The 20357-nt window shown below is 31.7% G+C and overlaps 1 protein-coding gene across 1 annotated transcript in view; it reads right to left on the minus strand.

The window, feature by feature from the left end:
* Positions 1–20044, minus strand: part of LOC133329505 (facilitated trehalose transporter Tret1) — a 46523-nt gene extending 26479 nt beyond the window's left edge. The window contains exon 1 of the mRNA XM_061537978.1: positions 19993–20044. The gene's annotated coding sequence lies outside the window, so the exon portion shown is untranslated. The remainder of the gene's footprint in view (positions 1–19992) is intronic.
* Between the last annotated feature and the right edge of the window lie 313 nt (positions 20045–20357).

Below are 20357 nucleotides of genomic sequence, written 5' to 3' on the forward strand. Positions count from 1 at the left end.
TCAATTCACAATAATGGATTTTGACAGCAAACATGAGAGGATGCTGATATCTTGCTGGTCTCCCTGGATGACCTTATCAGAATTGAGAACACAATTCTACATGGCACAATGAATAGGTAGTCCATTTAGCGCAGCTGATGTTTTGATTAACTATCAAAGATGTGCAGTGTTGCCAACTATTTGAAATATTATAAGGAAAAATTTGAGAGATGATCAAGGTTTTTGTTTTGATACATCACCTTATTATTGCATCATGCAATTCTATGACGATTTATTCATCTCCGTCTGTTGAAATTGCCATAGAGCCCACAATATTGAAGATAAAGCTTTGGGAATTTTGACACATACATAGCTAGTATTTGTAGGATCTTTGGTATAGAAAATGGATGCACGTCTTAGTAGCGGTACCCTCACCCCAATATTAGGCATTTTGAAGATTTTTAGCACATTTTTTTTAAATCGAAGTGGCTCCCAGTACTTCAAAAAAGAGCATAAAACAAAATGGCGTTGTCTTTGTAAACTTTTTACTCGAGAAATGGCAACAAGTAAAATGGTAAACAGAAATGCCAACTTCTGATTGGCTGTTATGTTGATTTTGAAGAATTGTCATATAATTTTGACATATTTACTAGATTTGCGTTCCCCAACTTTTCAAATTATTTTGTACTTAGACAGCGATTTTGGAATGTTTCCCCTTTTACTAGTTTTACTATTAAAAAGTACTGGAACAGACCAATAATTTACCGCAATATTATTTTTAATTTTTATTTTTAATTTTTTCTTTTAATTTTTTAACGAATTCGCCGTAATTTGTTATTTTGGAAAGTAATTGGTTAGCAAATCTTCCTACAGAAAATTATCAACATTGGTCCACTATTTCTTAGGGTAGCTCACATTTAACGGTACCTCCGAAATTTCGGATTTTGGTAAGAATGGGCGTCAATTCAACCAATTTGGCTGTGACCAAAAGTCTATACCAAAAGTGATCCATGTTGGCTTAAGTTTCGGGGGTAGGTACCATATATGCGGTAGCAAATCTTCCTACAGAAAATTATCAACATTGTTCCACTATTTCTTAGGGTAGTTCACATTTAACGGTACCTCCGAAATTTCGGATTTTGGTAAGAATTTGGCTGTGACCAAAAGTCTATACCAAAAGTGATCCATGTTGGCTTAAGTTTCGGGGGTAGGTCCCATATATGCGGTACCTACCAATATTCAGTATTTTCTGATTTTTTTACACTTTTTTTTAATTAAAGTGGCTGTAATTTGGTATTTTGGGTCCTCATCTCCTTACCAAAAATATCAATACTGATCTACTTTTTGGGTAGCTTCCATATAAAGTTTGGGCACGTGTTTCAGTCAAATAGGCTGTTATTTGACAATTTTTCGATTGTTAAAAAATCCACTATTTAGAAGATTTCGGACAAGTTTTCAAACAATTTGAAAGTGCCCCTCAAAGGAGTAGGGGGTATAAAAATTTCAAGCCGATCAAACTTAACGAAAGTTTACTTGCTTTGTTTATTCATCTCTATATTAGAAAAGGCTGGACCTGCACATCTGCACAACAACTCAGATCTGGTCTTCAACAATTGTTTGTGTTTTATGGAGTATGAAGTTTGCATACAATGAATTTGTCGTGGCTAAAAATTATACCGTGTGTAGTTAGTGATACTAATGTACATAATATATACATACATATGTATGTATATGTATGTAGCAAAATAAAAATAAGTTATAAAATGGACTTGAAATTAAATCTCACAAATTTTGATTTTGATGCAGTAAACCACATTTGAAGTGGTAACGTCTCTAAAATAGTTAATTTCAAATTTGAACTAAATAACAATTTCTTTGGAAATTTTTTTCAGGATGTGATGTAAATAAAAAAAAATCAACATCCTCCTCAACTAAAAATCAAAAAATTTAATTTTGGCAATAGTTTTTTTCTGACTTTTCAGGTTAGCACTCATTAGCTATAAAAAACAACAAATTCAAAATTTTTGGGACTTGTTTGGTAACTTTTTTGTGGCTCAGGTGGCTGTCTCTAATGCTGTTATTGCTGCTTGTTTTTTGGTATTTCTTTGTCTAACAATTTTGTTGTTGGATATCTGGTGGCAACGACAACAACAAAATTGAAAACCAACAACAAAAACTTAATAAAAATAGACAAAAATAATGCTGCAACAAGTACTGGAATCTAAAGGGGGTATGTTTAGGGTTTGTTGTTATTTTTTGTAATTTTTTATTGCAAAATACCCCAGCCAAATTGTTGTTGCTGTCTTATTGTTGATTTCATTGAAAATTAAATTTTAGAAATTTGTATGGTAATTTAACAAAAACATTTACCAATTTTTTTTTTGATTATTTTTTTATTGAACAGAAAAATTTCACTTGATTTCTTTACAACAACATTTATGTAAATTGAGTGATGTAAATATTTTTATTTTTAAAATATTTAGGGGCAATCCCAGTTTGTTGTTGTTTTTTATAAAATATTTATATTTTGGAAAATCTATTTTTTATAGTTATTTAAATATTTTTATAAGTATTTCTAGTAATATTTTTACCCTTCACACTGTGGTACAGGGTATTATGTCTTTGTGCATAGGTTTGTAACAGGCAAAACTAATCGAGATAGACCCATGGTTCCTTTTGAGAATATGCATAGAATCACACATATGCATAGAATCACATCTCACATTCTGAGTCGATTTATGCATGTTCGCCTGTCTGTCCGTCTGTCCATGTTAAATTGTAAACAATGTACTGGTCGCATTTATGATGCGAATTGGATGAAATTTGACACAGCTCATTTGTTTGGCTCAAAGAACGAACCCTATTGAAATTGGGAAAAATCAGTTCAGATTTAGTTATAGCTCCCATATATATCTTCGTCCGATTTAATGTAAATGGTGTACCAAAGTCCTTATATATATTTCGATTTGCACGAAATTTGGCACAGCGTAATGAATAAGGTCTAGAATGATGTGTGTAAAGTTTCGTGAAAATCGGACCAGATTTAGATATAGCTCCCATATATATCTTCGTCCGATTTAAGGTATATATCTTTCGATTTGCATGAAATTTGGCACATCGTACTGAATTAAGTATAGAATGATGTGTGCAAAGTTTCGTGAAAATCGGTTCAGATTTAGATATAGCTCCCATATATATCTTCGTACGATTTAAGGTAAATGGTGTACCAAAGTCTCTATATATCCTTCGATTTGCACGAAATTTGGCATAGTGTACTGAATTGCGTGTATAATAATGTGTGCAAAGTTTCGTGAAAATCGGTTCAGATGTAGATATAGCTTCCATATATATTTTCATCCGATTTAAGGTAAATGATATACCAAAGTCCCTATATATCTTTCGATTTGCACGAAATTTGGCACAGCGTAGAATGATGTGTGCAAAGTTTCGTGAAAATCGGTTCAGATTTAGATATAGCTCCCATATACAGTTTCGCCCGATTTAATGTAAATGGTGTACCAAAGTCTCTATATATCTTTCGATTTGCACGAAATTTGGCATAGCGTACTGAATAAAGTCTAGAATGATGTATGCTAAGTTTGGAGAAATTTGGTTCAGATTTAGATATAGCTCCCATATATATTTTCATCCGATTTAAGGTAAATGGTATACCAAAGTCCCTATATATCTTTCGATTTGCACGAAATTTGACATAGCGTACTGAATTAAGTCTAGAATGATGTGTGTAAAGTTTCCTGAAAATCGGACCAGATTTAGATATAGCTTCCATATATATCTTCGTCCGATTTAAGGTATATATCTTTCGATTTGCATGAAATTTGGCACATCGTACTGAATTAAGTATAGAATGATGTGTGCTAAGTTTGGTGAAATTTGGTTCAGATTTAGATATAGCTCCCATATACAGTTTCGCCCGATTTAATGTAAATGGTGTACCAAAGTCTCTATATGTCTTTCGATTTGCACGAAATTTGGCATAGCGTAGTGAATAAAGTCTAGAATGATGTATGCTAAGTTTGGTGAAATTTGGTTCAGATTTAGATATAGCTCCCATATACAGTTTCGTCCGATTTAATGTAAATGGTGCACCAAAGTTTCTATATATCTTTCGATTTGCACGAAATTTGGCATAGCATACAGACATGCGTCTAGAATGATGTGTGCAAAGTTTCCTGAAAATCGGTCCAGATTTAGGTATAGCTCCCATATATATCTTCGTCCGATTTAAGGTTAATGGTATACCAAAGTCCCTATATATCTTTCGATTTGCACGAAATTTGACACAGCGTACTGAATTAAGTTTAGAGTGATGTGTGCAAAGTTTCGTGAAAATCGGTTCAGATTTAGATATAGCTCCCATATATATTTTCATCCGATTTAAGGTAAATGGTATACCAAAGTCCCCATATATATCTCTCGATGTGCACGAAATTTGGCACAGCCTACAGACATGAGTCTAGAATGATGTGTGTAAAGTTTCGTGAATATCGGTTCAGATTTAGATATAGCTCACATATATATTTTCGTCCGATTTAATATAAATGGTGTACCAAGGTCCATATATATCTTTCGATTTGCACGAAATTGGGTATAGTGTGCTGAATTAGGTCTAGAATGATGTGTGTTAAATTTTGTGAAAATCGGTTCAGATTTCGATATTCATCCTATATAGGTTGCAGAATGACATGTTTAGGTTGCAGAACGACATGTTTATGTATTCATTTTCATGTTAATGGTCCTTTAAAAATTCGACGGCTGTTAGGATTCATCTGTTGAATATATCCAAAGTGGTGAAGGGTATCATATAGTCGGCCCGTCCGACTTTACTGCATTCCTTACTGGTTTTTTTTTAATAAAATCTATTTTTTCCTTGTTTTGAAATTTATATATATATATATATATATTTAAATAGGAGTTTTATAATTATTTTAATATTTTTTAATTTATTTATTTATTGATAAATTGCTGCTTCTTTATAGTTATAATAATATATTATTTAATTTTCCTTGGATTACTTTGTTTTTTTTTTTTTAATTTATTTTTCTACCTTGGTTATTTTACTAACATATTTGCTTTAAATATTTTCGATAATTATTGTAATATTTTCTATAAATTTATATTTTATTTACTTTTTTAATTTTTGCTAATATTGTTAAATATTTTTTGCAATTTTTGTAAAATATTTTTTTTTATTTATTTATTATTTTTTAAATATTTTCTTGTAATTTCTGTAAGATTTTTATGTTTACTTTTTTATGCCTTTTTTTAATTTATTTATTATTTATACATTATTTGTTATTATTAATTTTTCATAATTTTCTTTTATGTGCGAGTATTTCTTTTTATTTATTTTTAATTGATTAATTATTTTCTATGCTTAAACACGCCCGTATAATTTAATTGTCTATAAGCTGAACATCTTCGCGCCACGGTTGTTGATTTTCGACTAACTGGTATTGGAACAATTTTGGCTTAAAGCTTTGCTTTGTGACAACGGCTCTCCTCGCTCAACTCGACTCGTCGGCTATATGTTTGCTGTGCAGGGCTTTTGTTGTGTATTGGCCAATAGCAACTTTGTTATTGTTTTTGTTGTATTATTTTAAATCTGTGTTTTTTCGTTGTTGTTTTTTTTTGTAAATTTCAACAACAACAATAACAGTAGCTAGAGACAAACATTAAAAACAAATTCGATTTATTGTCAGTCTCTGGTGCTGCTGTTTTTGTTTCTCAGCGTTTTTATTTCTGTTTTTTTTTTGGGTTTGCGGATTTGAAATCGTTTAAATGTCGCTGCTAGTATGTATTGCGTTTTTTTTATTGTTGTTACAATTTTTATTATTGTTCTTTGATTTTTGTTGTTGTATTTTTATTTCCCATTGCATTTTCTGGCTGGTTGGCCGACTAGTTGCTGTTGTTGCTATTTGTATGCTTGCAAAATTAGTTTTCTAAGCCGGGTTTTTGTAAATTAAAGCCAATGTATTTTTTATTTTTGATTGTCATGACTTTTACACTCAGAAAAATAATCAAATATAAATCTAAGTGGATCATCAGAATATTCCAAATGAGGCCAAAACATTCACCTATATTTTCGCCCTCCAATAACCGTCAAAATGTTATTTAACTTTGGAACCTACACCAAACGTTGTTGGCGTTGTTTGTTGTTGTTTTTTTACAGCTTCGCTTAGAAAATGCGGCTGAAATCTTTAAATTACCAGAAATCAGATATATACCGTTATATCGGGACTTCACCAAGTGAACCTTAATTGATGACAATTTTTTGCGAAGATTTTTCTTCTTCGATTTGAAAATGAGCCTTTATATATGAAGGCTGTGGACCTGAATGCCAAATGACAGGAACTTCCTTAGGAAAATTGAGTCCAGGAGTTTTTGAAATGTTGCGAATATGTAGAAAATTATACTTACATCGAAAACACTTTGCGAAGCATCCTGAATCTGAAATTTATAATAGCAGCTCCTTCGGTAAGAATATGAAATTAAAACATTCAAAATTCCGCAAATCGTGCGTGACCTATGGGCTATGTCAAAATATGTACGCATAGAAAATAATCGGAATGAGAAATTTGAGTCACCTCAGTGGTAAAATTCGATTACAATTTATCTAATAAAACAAAATTGTGACAGACCTTCATTCACAATTTTCTCCATGAATGTGTTTTACCCACCAAGAATGCAGAATAATAAATTACAATTAATTCAGACGAAAATGTGCCTCAATGAAAATATCGAAAATGTGGTGGTACCGATATATCTGGGCTGGAACAAAATGTGACAGACCTTCATTGACAATTTTCTCCGTGAATGGGTTTTACCCACCAAGAATGCAGAATAATAAATTACAACTAATTGGGACGGAAATGTGCCGCAATGACAATATCGAAAATGTGATGGTACCGATATATCTGGCCTGGACCAAAATGCGAATAAAATCTGGAATGCCACTTCGGTTGGAAAATATGCCTAGGACTATGAAAATATCAAAATTGGAAACGAAAACAAAAAGTCTTAAAATAGGCCTATGTTCTGTTTTTCGATCCGCAAGAACCCGAAATACAAAATTACAGCGACTTCGGTTGGAAAATGGTCCTAGGACAATGCGGAATCTTTATATTGGGCTATGCCGAAAATGGAAAGACTTTGAAGAATTTTTTTAGTCACTTAGGATACCAAAAGTATGGAAAAATCACCTATGATTACCTATGATTATGTTTTTCGATCCACAAGAACCCGAAATACAATATTACAGCGATTTCAGTTGGAAATGATCCTAGGACAATGCCGAAAAATGTGCATTCTTTGAAGAAGTTTTTAACGCCTTATGACACCAATATTATGGAAAATTCACCTATGATACACCAACATACATAAAATGGAGCAGGATCTTTATATGAGGATTATGTCGAAACATGGACCTACAGATATTAAACCGTTCCCGTAAAAATAGAAATATTTTTACGAAGATGGCTAAATCGATATACAATTTGATTCTGATAAATTTAATATACACTCCTTCATATAAGCCAAAAAGCGAGAAACAGCTGTTATTTTTTACAGTTAAATGTCAAAATATTGGGCAATATTTACGTTTTCATAACCTCAGTTCAATTCACAGTTGATATGCAACTGATCTTACTGGATGACCTTCTTAATAGGCCTTCGTTTTTTTATATATTCACAAGGCCTGCTAATAAGATAATCCACAAAGACCAGCTGGATATCAGCTGCTTCTCAAATTGCTGCCAAAATCCATAATTGTGAATTTGACTTCAATTATGAAAACGTAAACAAGTTGAAATTTTTGAGATTAGACTTTAGGGTGATACAGGCCTTTATATTTTCATATTGTGACTACCATTCACAATAAATAATTTTGATAGCAAACATAAGAAACAGCTGTTATTCCTGGTTGGCATTAACAATGCCTTTTAATAAGTCATCTACGAATACCAGCTGACCAATCAAAATCAATTATTGTGAATTGACATTACATTATGAAAATGGAAATAACATCCAAAATGTCGACCTTTAACTTGATAATTAACAGCTATTTTGGCTCTTAACATTCGAACACCAAATAGGACGTGAGCCAAGGAGGAGAGGAGTTAATTGGAAAAAAAAAATAACAGCTATTTGTCGTTTTCATCTTCGTATGCAAAATTGACTGTGTAAACATAGTAACAGAATTACCAACATCAAATTGACAGCTCTGATGATAAGGATTGCCATTTAGTTTAAAAATATTAAATTATTTCCATGCTATTTTGGAATATTTGTACTCTCAAGATAACTCATGATGCAATAAAAATTTTTCAAATGGTTGGCAACACACTGCACATCGAATTCAAGTAGAAATTACCCACTTTGACAGTTTATCAAGACATCAGCTGCGCTAAATGGACTACCTATTCATTGTACCATGATTGTCATTAACAATGCCTATTAATAAGAGCATCCAAGAAGATCAGCTGATTCTTAAATTTGCTGTCAAAATAAATTATTGTGAATTGACTTTTCAATTTTAATCTTTATCTTGAGAAATAGCAGTTACTTTTAGTTTTCTTATTAATATACCTTGTCGTAGACAAATTTGGTTGTGTAAACACAGTAACTGCATTACCAAACTCTAATTGACAGCTATGATAATTAGGATTGTCATTTAGTTTTAAAATTTCTTATGTATTTTTGAACCTATCAAAATTATCTGAATATTGATTGAAAATTTGTCACAAAAATTATGAAACCACTGTAATGTGTATTTATACGCAAACAAATAACAGATGATGAAATAAACTTTAGATCATTTTAATACTAGATTTTGTACCTCGATTTACAAATCGAGTAGATTTAGAAAGCATAGTCTAAATGCGTATTTCCACATTTCGTTTTTTTCACTTAAATACCGGAATAAAGCAAAGAAGCTAAAGGTATGTTTAGATTTACGAAATCCACTCGATCTCAAATATAATCCACTGGATTTGTGAACAGGATTAACGTGACGTATATGCAATGGAATTGACATTTGAGATCGAGTGGTTTTAGCAGTCTAAACGTAGCCTAACCTAAAAGCCATAACAATATTTGTCACACATTGTATAGATAAAAATATTTGTATTGTCCTCCATAACGAAATTATTAATACTTTTTAAATCATTGTTTATTTATAATTGCTAACGACACCTAGTTTTTAAAATGCGAATTTCCCTTTATTTACTCCCAATATCTGCAATGAAGATGCATTTAAATTTTGTTGCAATAAAAATAAAATTGTGTAACAATAAACAAATTTAATTAGAACAAAACATATCCGTTTTCATTGGAAAATATATCGTAAATTCAATTTGTTGTAATTCACAAATTGTTCTCTTTTTTGTTTTGTTTGATAAAAAAAAACGTAATAAAAAAGTTAATAGGTTTTTTTCTGTGCGACAATGCAATAAAATTAAATAGATTCCATTAATTGCAAAAATTTTTTTGTGTGAGAATTTTGTATTACATGGCTGTAATTGAAACAAATATTTGAAATATTTTTGTACTTTTTTTTGCAAATGATTTATAATGATGAAGAGAATGAACAAAAATACGATTAATTGAAATTGTAACTGATTTTTAGTGATCTATAATATTCATCGGGGAAGCTTTTGTTTGCTAACCTGTACAGAAATTTAATGTAGATTATATACTTCAATTTAATTATATTGCAAAAATTTTGTGTTCCCTCCTATGAAGAAGTGCAGAAGGTCTGATTCTTCTAATGGAAGAAAAAAAGTTCTTCTTCTTATACAAGAGAAGAACGTCTACTTCTTACTCTTCTTATAGAAGAACAGAAGGTCTGTGTTCACATTTGTTTTTTTGGCGGCGAGATGAAGAATCGCGATTTTAATACGGCGAATTTATTCACAACATCTAACTTAATTGTAATTTTACATACTAAATTCATATTATGTTTACACCAACGTTATTAATTCGTATAAATTACAGAAATTAAATAAACAATAAAATAATAATAAAAATAAATTCACAAATACTGCCTCTTCGGAGAAGGTCGGGTTTCTTATAAAAGAACAGGTCTTCTTCATATTGAAGAGTCGAATGTTTGCTCCTTCTAATAAAATATCACGACGTCTACATTTTCCTATCTTATACAAGAAAATAAAAACATATGATATTTTGGTTCTTATACAAGACCAGAGGAACATATGATATTTTTGTTCTTATAGAAGAGCAGGAGGTCTTCTTCTTATAGAATAGCTGATGGCCTGATATTCTAATAGAAGATTAGAAGGTCTTCAACCTTGTATTTCAGAGAAAAAGACTTACGTCTTAAAGGAAGAACCAATGCCAATTAATAAGGTCATCCAGAGAGACCAGCTAGATATCAGCTGTCTCTCAAGTTTGCTGTCATTGTGAATTGATTTCCATTGTGAACACGTAAACATAGCCAAATTTTTGACATTAGAATTGAGAAAAAAGGTCTTCTCATAAAAGAACTGTGAGTCTTGAAATAAAAGAACAGAAGGCCTTTTTCATATAGGGCTTCTTTATATAGGAAGTTTGCTTCTTCTAATAAAATATCACGCCGTCTACAACTTCCTATCTTATACAAGAAAATAAAAACATATGATATTTTGGTTCTTATAGAAGAGCAGATCGTCTTTTTCTTCTTATAGAATAGCAGAAGGCCTGCTTTATATTCCAATAAAAGATTAGATGGCCTTTAACTTTATATTTCAGAGCAGAACCCATGCGTCTTTTTATAAGGAGGAACCAATGCTTATTAATAAGGTCATCCAGGGAGACCAGCTGTTTCTCAAGTCTGCAGTCATTGTGAATGGATTTCCATTATAAAAACGTAAATAAAACCAAATTTTTGACATTAGACTTGAGAAAAAATTGCTGACTTTCCTTTGCTGGGTGGTCTTTTAAATAGATCTTGTTTGTTTTTTTTTTAACGGAGCGGAGGATTTGCTTTCAGCTGTCTCTCAAGTTTGCTGTCATTGTGAATGGATTTTCATCATGAAAACGTAAACAAAGACAAATTTTTGACATTGACTTGCGAAAAATAGATAGACTTTGGCTTGCTAGGTGACCTTATTAATAGAATTTGGTACCACTTCTTATGAAAGGATAAAATGTCAGCATGTACTTATAAAAGAGCAGAGAGTCTTATTTTTCTTTTGGTAGATCAGAAGATTTCTCTTTAATGAAATATCAGAGGACGTTCTTCATATAAATGATAAGAAAATCTGTTTGTTCTCCTAAAAGAAGAGAAAAAGATCTACTTCTTTATCTTCATATATAGAAATAGAAAGTCTGCGTATTTTTATAGAAGAACAGATGATTTGCTTAGTCTTCCAAAAGAGAAGAGAAGGGCAGAGAATATCTGCTTTTTCTAGAAAAAGGAGACTGTCTATTTTTTCTTATTTTCATGAATTATCAAAATTTCCGCTTGTTCTTATAGACTGTGTGTTCTTACAGAAGAGTAGAAGGTCAGGATCTCTTTCTTTTGAAAGAACCGAAGGTGTGTTTTTTTTATAGATAAACAGACTGTTATTTCTTCTTATAGAAAGGTAGATGAATTTCTTCTAATTGAGGAAAAGAAGGTTTGCATCTACTTATAGACAAAAATGCGATCCGCTTTTTTTGGGGGGTAAAGGATCAGAAGGTCTTCTTCATATAAGTTATAAGAAAATCTGATTTTTTCTGTTATTTATTTGTCTTCTCATATAAGTATGGAAGGCTGTTTTTTATAGAAGATCGGCTTATTCTTCCACTAGAAAAGCTGAATGCCAGATTCCTCTTGGAAGAACAGAGGGTCTGAAGAACTGAATGCCTGCTTCTTATTCTTATATATAATAAGAGAGTTCAAGTAAAAAATGATTACAATTAGTTGAATTTGAATTTTTGTAAATAGACTTCCATTATGAAAACGTAAACAAAGTCCATGTTTTTGATATACGACTTGAGAAAAAACACCTGACTTTCGCTTGCTGGGTGACCTTAATAATATATCTTGGTATCCACCATGGCACAATAAATAGGTATTCCAATTGGCGCAACTGATAACTCTATTAACTGTCAAAGTGCGTAGTTTCTACTCATGGCCCAATGAATAGGTAGTCCATTTAGCGCAGCTGATGTCTTGATTAACTGTCAAAGAGCGTAATTTCTACTTGAATTCGATGTGCAGTGTTGCCAACCATTTGAAATATTATATGGAAAAATTTGACAGATAATCGAGACAAAACCAAAGGTTTTTGTTTTGATACATCACCTTATTATTGCATCATGTTTCTACTTGAATTCAATATGTAGAGTTGCCAACCATGTTAAATATTATTATTGCATCATGGTTTCCACTTGAATTCTACATGTAATGTTGCCAACCATTAGTGAAATATTACTAGATAAAATTTGACAGATGATTGAATAATAGAAAAACTGAAAGTCTACTTCTTTCTCATCTTATACATGACATAATTATACAAGGCAGTCTCATGATTCATATGTTTCCAATTTTTTCATAAATTTGCCGTTGACAGTATTCAGTATCAGTATTTGAAAATTTAAATGAAAATATCCTCCTTCGAAATGTACGCATACCATGTGTTCAGTGGCAAAAATTGCTAAATAATTTATATTATAAATATTTTGAAGTTCCCTGCCTCTAAAACTTATAAATATAAGATGTAACAACCATGGTTAAATCTTGAGAGCAATGTTCATGTTTATTGAAAATATGCCAATCGACATACATAACATTTTATGGAATTTATTTTTCATATTATTTAAAATTGATAGATGAGTTCCAAATTAAAAAGGGTTGCCAATATCAAATTTTCAAACGAGACTACCTTCTGTAATATTCTGTTTCTTTTTATAGACGAACATAAGATCTGCTTATTCTTCTAATAGAAGAACAGAATGCCATATTCCTCTTCGAAGAGCAGAAAGTCCAATTTTTGTAATAGAAGATCAGAAGTTCTGCTCCTTTTTTATCTATAAAATAAAATAGTAAAGTGTCTTTATTCTATCGTTGACATTTGTTCAATTAAAAATATCATCATGTAGCTCATCTCTAAAGAGAAATTAATAAAAAAAAACATTAACATAACTGATTCTTCGCCCTAAAAAGGCATAAAAACAAAACTCAAAAATTCAGCTTGAGCTCGGCTGGGATTTGAACTCTGGTTCCCATGGCATCTGTTGATGTCCGGCGCCTTAGCGTTCAAAGCCACCTCCTTATCTTCGTAAGGTTGCACAATATGCAGTAGCATACCATTGAAGAAAAAATATTGTAGTCTGTATGGAAAAAAATTCCGTCACTTCAAGAAAAAACTGCTCTGAAATGGGATGTTCTGGTGTGATGTCAAATGTCCGAACCTTGACACGGTTGAATTTAATTCGTAGATGCAATTTTGCAACAATAGTCGACATAAAAATACAACTTATCAAGTAAAGACATTTGTAAGCCACATTGCCCAATATGCCTGATGAGCCGCTTAACCAACGGCGAAACGCATCGCATAGTGGTGGGAATGTAGTATCTCTCTGGCTTTCCTTTTCATTGCAACTCCGATCATGTAGCTCATCTCGAAAGAGAAATTAATAAAAATAAATAAAAATTATGACAATTAATTAAATTTGTACATATTTCTTAAAATAATCCCAAGAAGTGAGGTTATGAACATCCATTTAGTTACATATAAATTAATTGACAACTGATATTATTATTTAATTAAAAACAAATACCATTTAATTGATAGAGAAAATCATCACACCATATATTGTTAAGCTGTCAATTAGACGTTTAATTAAATTACACGTTCTAGACAGAACACACATGCACACTATCACCCTCCTCCTGACAGATCTCACATTAGAAAGTATTACAACAACAACAATATAAATAGTAAATTTTCCGGTATGCTACAAATCGTGGTTATTTAATATGGCATTCATAAAATCGGCAAACAAATGATTTGCTTAATGCCATCGCGCAGCACCTAGACATATTAAATGACAAGAACAAATACAACAACAAACTGAAATGAAAATGAAAACAAAAGCCATGAATAAAAAAAAATAAATAAAATCTAGTAAATGTCAACATGACGTGAACTTGCCATTATTTTTTTATCTTATATAAAATATAAGATTTACAACATACAGGGGGGCCTCAATAAAGATTCCCCAAATTGCACAATTCAGTTTTCAAATTCCTAGGTTCTACTTAACGACATTTATCTGTATCATAAACGTCGGTTACCATGTGCAGCAGACATTCGAGCACACTTTGTAATGACCGCTGACGACAGAATGATCGGATCGTGAACACATTAACATTAGATCTTGACATAAAGCTCTTGCATATTTACGAAATATACCGGCGCACAAAGTGTTGCAGAAACGAAACAATAGACAATATGGCTGGTTTAGACGAACACCATTAGCCAACCAATCGACCACCTGTTTCAAATATAAGCTAAATATGTAAGTGTGTGTGTGTGTTTGAACCTACACTTGGTGGTTTGATATTTAATTTTGTACTTAACAACAACCACAATTGGGATTCAAGTGACAGATGCTAAATATTTGTGCAGTTCATTACTACAGTAGATTAGAAAAGTATGAGAGAAGAAACATGACACAATATAAATAATATGTACTCCATTTAGCGCAGCTGATTATTCGATTAACTGTCAAAGTGCATACTTTATACAATGATCTAATAATAAGGTGATGTATCAAAACAAAAAAAATTGTTTTTGTCCCGACCATCTGTCAAATTTTTTCTAGTAATATTTCACACGGTTGGCAACTTTGAACATCGAATTCAAGTAGGCTACACACTTTGACAGTGCATCAAATCACCAGCTGCGCTAAATGGACTACCTATATAATGTGCCGTGATGCAACAATAAGATGATGTATCAAAACATCCTTTTTTGTCTCGACCATCTGTCAAATTTTTCCTTATAATATTTCACATGGTTGGCAACATAGCCCATCGAATTCAAGTAGAGACTACCCACTTTGACAGTTAATCGAGTCATCAGCTGCTCTAAATGCACTACCTATTTATTGTATCATGATATTGTGCCATGGTTTCTGCCAAGATCAATTAATAAGGTAGCCCATCTAACGAAAGTCAGCTGTCAGCTCAAATGTCAAAAATTTGGACTTTGTTTAAATTTTCATAATGGACGTCAATTCATTTTGGCGGCAAACTTATGAGGCAGCTGATATACAGCTGATCTCCCTGGATAACCTTATTATTGGTTTGTAACATTATTGTGATTTGACTTCTAATATGAACATTTGTCAAATTTTTGACATTCGATTTGAAAAAAAAGCAGTTGACTTTAAACATTAATCTCTCAATTATGACGCATACTTTTTTGCATCACTGCATCTTGGAGTCAACGAAGCCAGTGTCAGTGATGTACATTCAACTTGAAAACGTTTAACTCAAGGTTCAATTTGAAGTAGATATTTGTAATTTGTATTATTGTTGTTTTCGTTGTTGTATTGTTTACATTATTGTTTTAGACCTCTTGAAATTATTCACACCATATATAATAGCTCTTCAGCAGAAAATAAAAAAAATTCTAAGGAATTTTCAACAAATCTCAGTTAGAGATCGAGAGTCACAATGAAATTTGTGAGAAAATATAAATAATAAATAATGAAACGCATTAATAACTATTTTATTTTAAATTTTTTCCATATATGCCAAAAAAAAAACATGAGCCAATTACAGTTTTTAGCCAAACGAGCTGAATGGGTTGTCATTCTACTACAGAATTGAGGCAAATCAGGACGTTACAACTTTTATTTTCATAGCACAATAAATAGGTATTCTATTCAGTGCAGCTGACTATTCGATTAATTGTCAAAGTGCATAGTTTCTACAATGGCACAATGAATAGGTAGTCCATTTAGTGCAGCTGATGTCTCGATTAACTGTCAAAGTGGGTAATTTCTACTTGAATTCGATGTGCAGTGTTGCCAATCATTTGAAATATTATAAGGAAAAATTTCACAGATAATCGAGACAAAAACAAATGTTTTTGTTTTGATACATCACCTTATTACTGCATCATGGTTTCTCCTTGAATTCGACGTGCAATGTTGCCAACCATGAGAAATATTGAATAAAAAACCGATGTTGATACATCTTTTCCAAATTTTCAATTTTTTTTTTTTTTTTTTGATTACAAAATAATTTGAAAAGTTCGGGTACGCAAATCTAGATGGCCATACTTCAAAATCAACAAAACAACCAATCAGAAGTAGGCATTGCTTTTTACCATTTTTACTCACACAAATTTCTCGAGTAAAAAGTTTACAAAGAGAATGCCATTTTGTTTTGCGCTCTCTTAAATTTGATTCAATGTATTACAAGTTTTGTGGGTTCAGGAACGGCTTTCGAATAAAAAGTTGCAACACTTGTAAAATTAGTAGATTCTTTTAGGTTCTGGCACGGAACTAATGCCTTTATATGCAGCATGATTTATTATTAAATATAATTGACATACGCCAAACTTTAAGATTCCAATTTGCACTTGACACTTGCATTCACGCAAGATAATTTAGAAAATTTGTGTGTTTAAATATATGTTTTTCAAATATGATGGAGAAGTGATAAACAAAAGTTCGTGTTTAAGTCGTCTATAGTATATATTAATATTGTATTTTACAATTTAAAGTACACGTTTCATAAAAAAACGTCTTTTAGGTAATCTGCAGCTAACTTCGCTCGCAAATCTAATCTAATCTAGCTCTCTTAACATATTTATAGTTTGTATACATGTTATAGTTGAATAAAAATTAAATCAAATGGAAATATTAAGAATTTAGGGATCGGAACTACTTAAAAAATTTTAAAAATATTGATCATAAATTGATAAATAGGGTGGCATATTTTTATATTTATGGGAAACATTAAGAAAAATTTTATACAAAATATTCTAAAAGCTTCATTCGGAACGTGTATAATGAAAAATTAAAAGATCTTAAAGACAATGGCAAGCCATTGTACGTCCGGGCAACTCTGACGAGAAATGATCGTTCCAAAAAGGGTGTTAACATTGGAATGTGTATCTGTGGATTCCTTAGAGATCTGGAAAAACGAAATTCATTTATGTAAAACAACTGATCTTGCATATTATAACCTTTATAAAAAAGCAGTATTGACCGATGTCTAATGAAATCAGCCAAAGTACAGCCGAGGTAGTCTATGACAAATGGGGTAACATATTGCCAACGCTTTAATAAGTATATATACCTCATCACTCTATTAAAAGCGATCTGCAGCTTCCTGATAACATAACCAAATGTCCCTGAAAAAACTTCAATGCAGTATAAGATTAATGGCATAATTAACATTTTCACAATGTATTTCCTCATTTCAACAACAAGGAAAAGCTCAGAACTATAAAGCTTCCTCAATATGTGATTTATCTTAGAAACGAACAAGTTAACATGAGACTCAAACAACAATTCCCTGTCCAGTACAACACCAAGACATCTAATGCTCTCCACAAATTCAATTTCAGTGTTATCGAACTTGACTATTACTTCAACCCCATCACGGGGACCAAAATTTAATACTTTCGTGTTATTCGGATTTATCGATAATTTGTTGAGAGACATCCAATTATTCATTGTAGAGACAGCAAACGATATAGCACTTTGCATAACATCAGGGAATGCACCATCACACATAAACAGTAGTTGAATATCATCAGCAAATGAAAAGGGCTGACAATTGTTGGAAACGACCAAATCAACAATATCATTTATAAACATTATAAATAGAAGTGGGCCAAGCACTGACCCCCGGGGGAACACCACTAGTAACAGTTAAAAGTTTAGATTGTTTGCCACTAGCGACCACATATTGAAATCTTACCTCTAGGTAGGATTTTATTAACAAACATGCTGTTTTAGAAAATCCGAAGTGGCTACATAACTTAACAATCAACAATTCATGATCAAGCCTATCAAAAGCTTTAAGCTTTATTTTTCATATTATTTAAAATCGATGGATTGGTGGATGGTTCCAAATCAAAAAGGGTTGTCATCATCAAATTCTCAAATGAGATAACCTTCTGCAATTATGCCATGCAGTTAATGGGAAATAAAGTTAAAATAAGTCTCAGATTATAAAATATTTTAAAAAGTTCTGCTTGAATATAGGAAAAAAATTTGACAGCGCGGGGAGTACCAGTTGGTCGTTCTGTGTAATTTATGAAATGAACAGGTTTTAGTAGTAGTTAACTAAGAAGTTTATAAACTGAAAATTTACGAAGATATATTATTTGATGTAATGGCGCGTTTAGACTAAGCCTTCTAAATCGATTGTAAATCAAGGTACCAAATCCAAGATGTTTAGACTGGTATTAAAATCATATTAAGTTGATTAGTGATCCATTTGTTGGTGCAAAAACAGTGTTGTATTTGAAATTATCGCGATTTCAGGCGCGTTTAGACTGATCAATATTTTCTCAATATTGTTAGAGAATGCTCTACATTAGGCCAGAAATGCACAATAATATTTGTAATTTTAAATTATAGTAATATATTTAGCTGATATATTTTTCTTCTGCAGTTATTTAACATATAAACAAATTTTTAAGCGAATTTTAAATTATCTCGATTAAGCATATTTTAAATTATCTCGATTTAGCATAGGACTTGGAGAAAATCGTGATATTTATTGGATTTTATTTTGTATGGTAGGTAAATCGAGGTATATTGAGCTTGTTTTAGTAATTAAAGAATATTTTTCAAGGGCCAACTGAGGCGTGGATTTATTAAAGAATATTTTTCAAGGGCCAACTGAGGCGTGGATTTATTAAAGAATATTTTTCAAGGGCCAACTGAGGCGTGGATTTATTAAAGAATATTTTTCAAGGGCCAACTGAGGCGTGGATTTATTAAAGAATAAAGGGCCAACTGAGGCGTGGATTTATAAAAGAAGATTTTTCAAGGGCCAACTGAGGCGTGGATTTATAAAAGAATATTTTTCAAGGGCCAACTGAGGCGTGGATTTATTAAAGAATATTTTTCAAGGGCCAACTGAGGCTTGGATTTATTAAAGAATATTTTTCAAGGGCCAACTGAGGCGTGGATTTATTAAAGAATATTTTTCAAGGGCCAACTGAGGCGTGGATTTATTAAAGAATATTTTTCAAGGGCCAACTGAGGCGTGGATTTATTAAAGAATATTTTTCAAGGGCCAACTGAGGCGTGGATTTATTAAAGAATATTTTTCAAGGGCCAACTGAGGCGTGGATTTATTAAAGAATATTTTTCAAGGGCCAACTGAGGCGTGGATTTATTAAAGAATATTTTTCAAGGGCCAACTGAGGCGTATTTATTAAAGAATATTTTTCAGGGCCAACTGAGGCGTGGATTTATTAAAGAATATTTTTCAAGGGCCAACTGAGGCGTGGATTTATTAAAGAATATTTTTCAAGGGCCAACTGAGGCGTGGATTTATTAAAGAATATTTTTCAAGGGCCAACTGAGGCGTGGATTTATTAATTAATTAAATCGAGAAAAAAAACTCATTACCACGATAAAAGCTATAGTCTAAACGTGTCATTTGTTGTTTTCAGGGAAAACTATGTTTAAATTGGATTTTGTCAATTGGTTATGTTGCATTCAGAGATAATATATTTCATGCACTGTCACAACCAACCTCGAATTTCCTTACTAAAAACAAGACAAGTGTTTTCTTATTGAAACTATTGTCAGCGGCATTGTTTGTTGTTATTATTATAATAATTACACAAAAATTGTTTATTGACCGCAAATTTTACGAGAATTTCTAATCACGTGTTTAATTTTCAAAAACAAATAATTGCAAAAAACAAAAACTACAACACCACCAAGTGTAAAATAAAATTCCCACACATTTTAGTTTGTTTTCTGTATTCCCAAAAGGAATATGTTTTTTGCGAAACTTACATTGTTGGTATATGACGGCTACCGGCATTTCGTCGTAATCTGGCTTCCGCCATTTCGCATGAATCGTATTTTTAATAGTTGTTTTAACTAATTATTAGGCTTTTTCCCGAAATCGTTACATTCGAATCGAATTTCCTTTGTTTTTTTTCTCTCTTTTTAAAAAACACACACACAGAACAGCAACATTCACTTCTCAACACTTCCAAACATTTACGTTGTATGCATTCGACTGAAAACTGAAAAAATTTGATATCGCTATGATTCTTGTTTTTCCAAAATTTCTGCCTATTTTAGTGTGAATATGTTTTTTTCGGCTACTAACAAACAAAAATATGTTTATTAGATTGTACCGAAAGATTTTTATT

Source organism: Musca vetustissima, unplaced genomic scaffold (assembly GCF_032173495.1).
Source record: "Musca vetustissima isolate MV318-11 ecotype Yass unplaced genomic scaffold, APGP_CSIRO_Mvet_v1 utg31086, whole genome shotgun sequence".
NCBI classification, from domain to species: Eukaryota; Metazoa; Arthropoda; class Insecta; order Diptera; family Muscidae; genus Musca; species Musca vetustissima.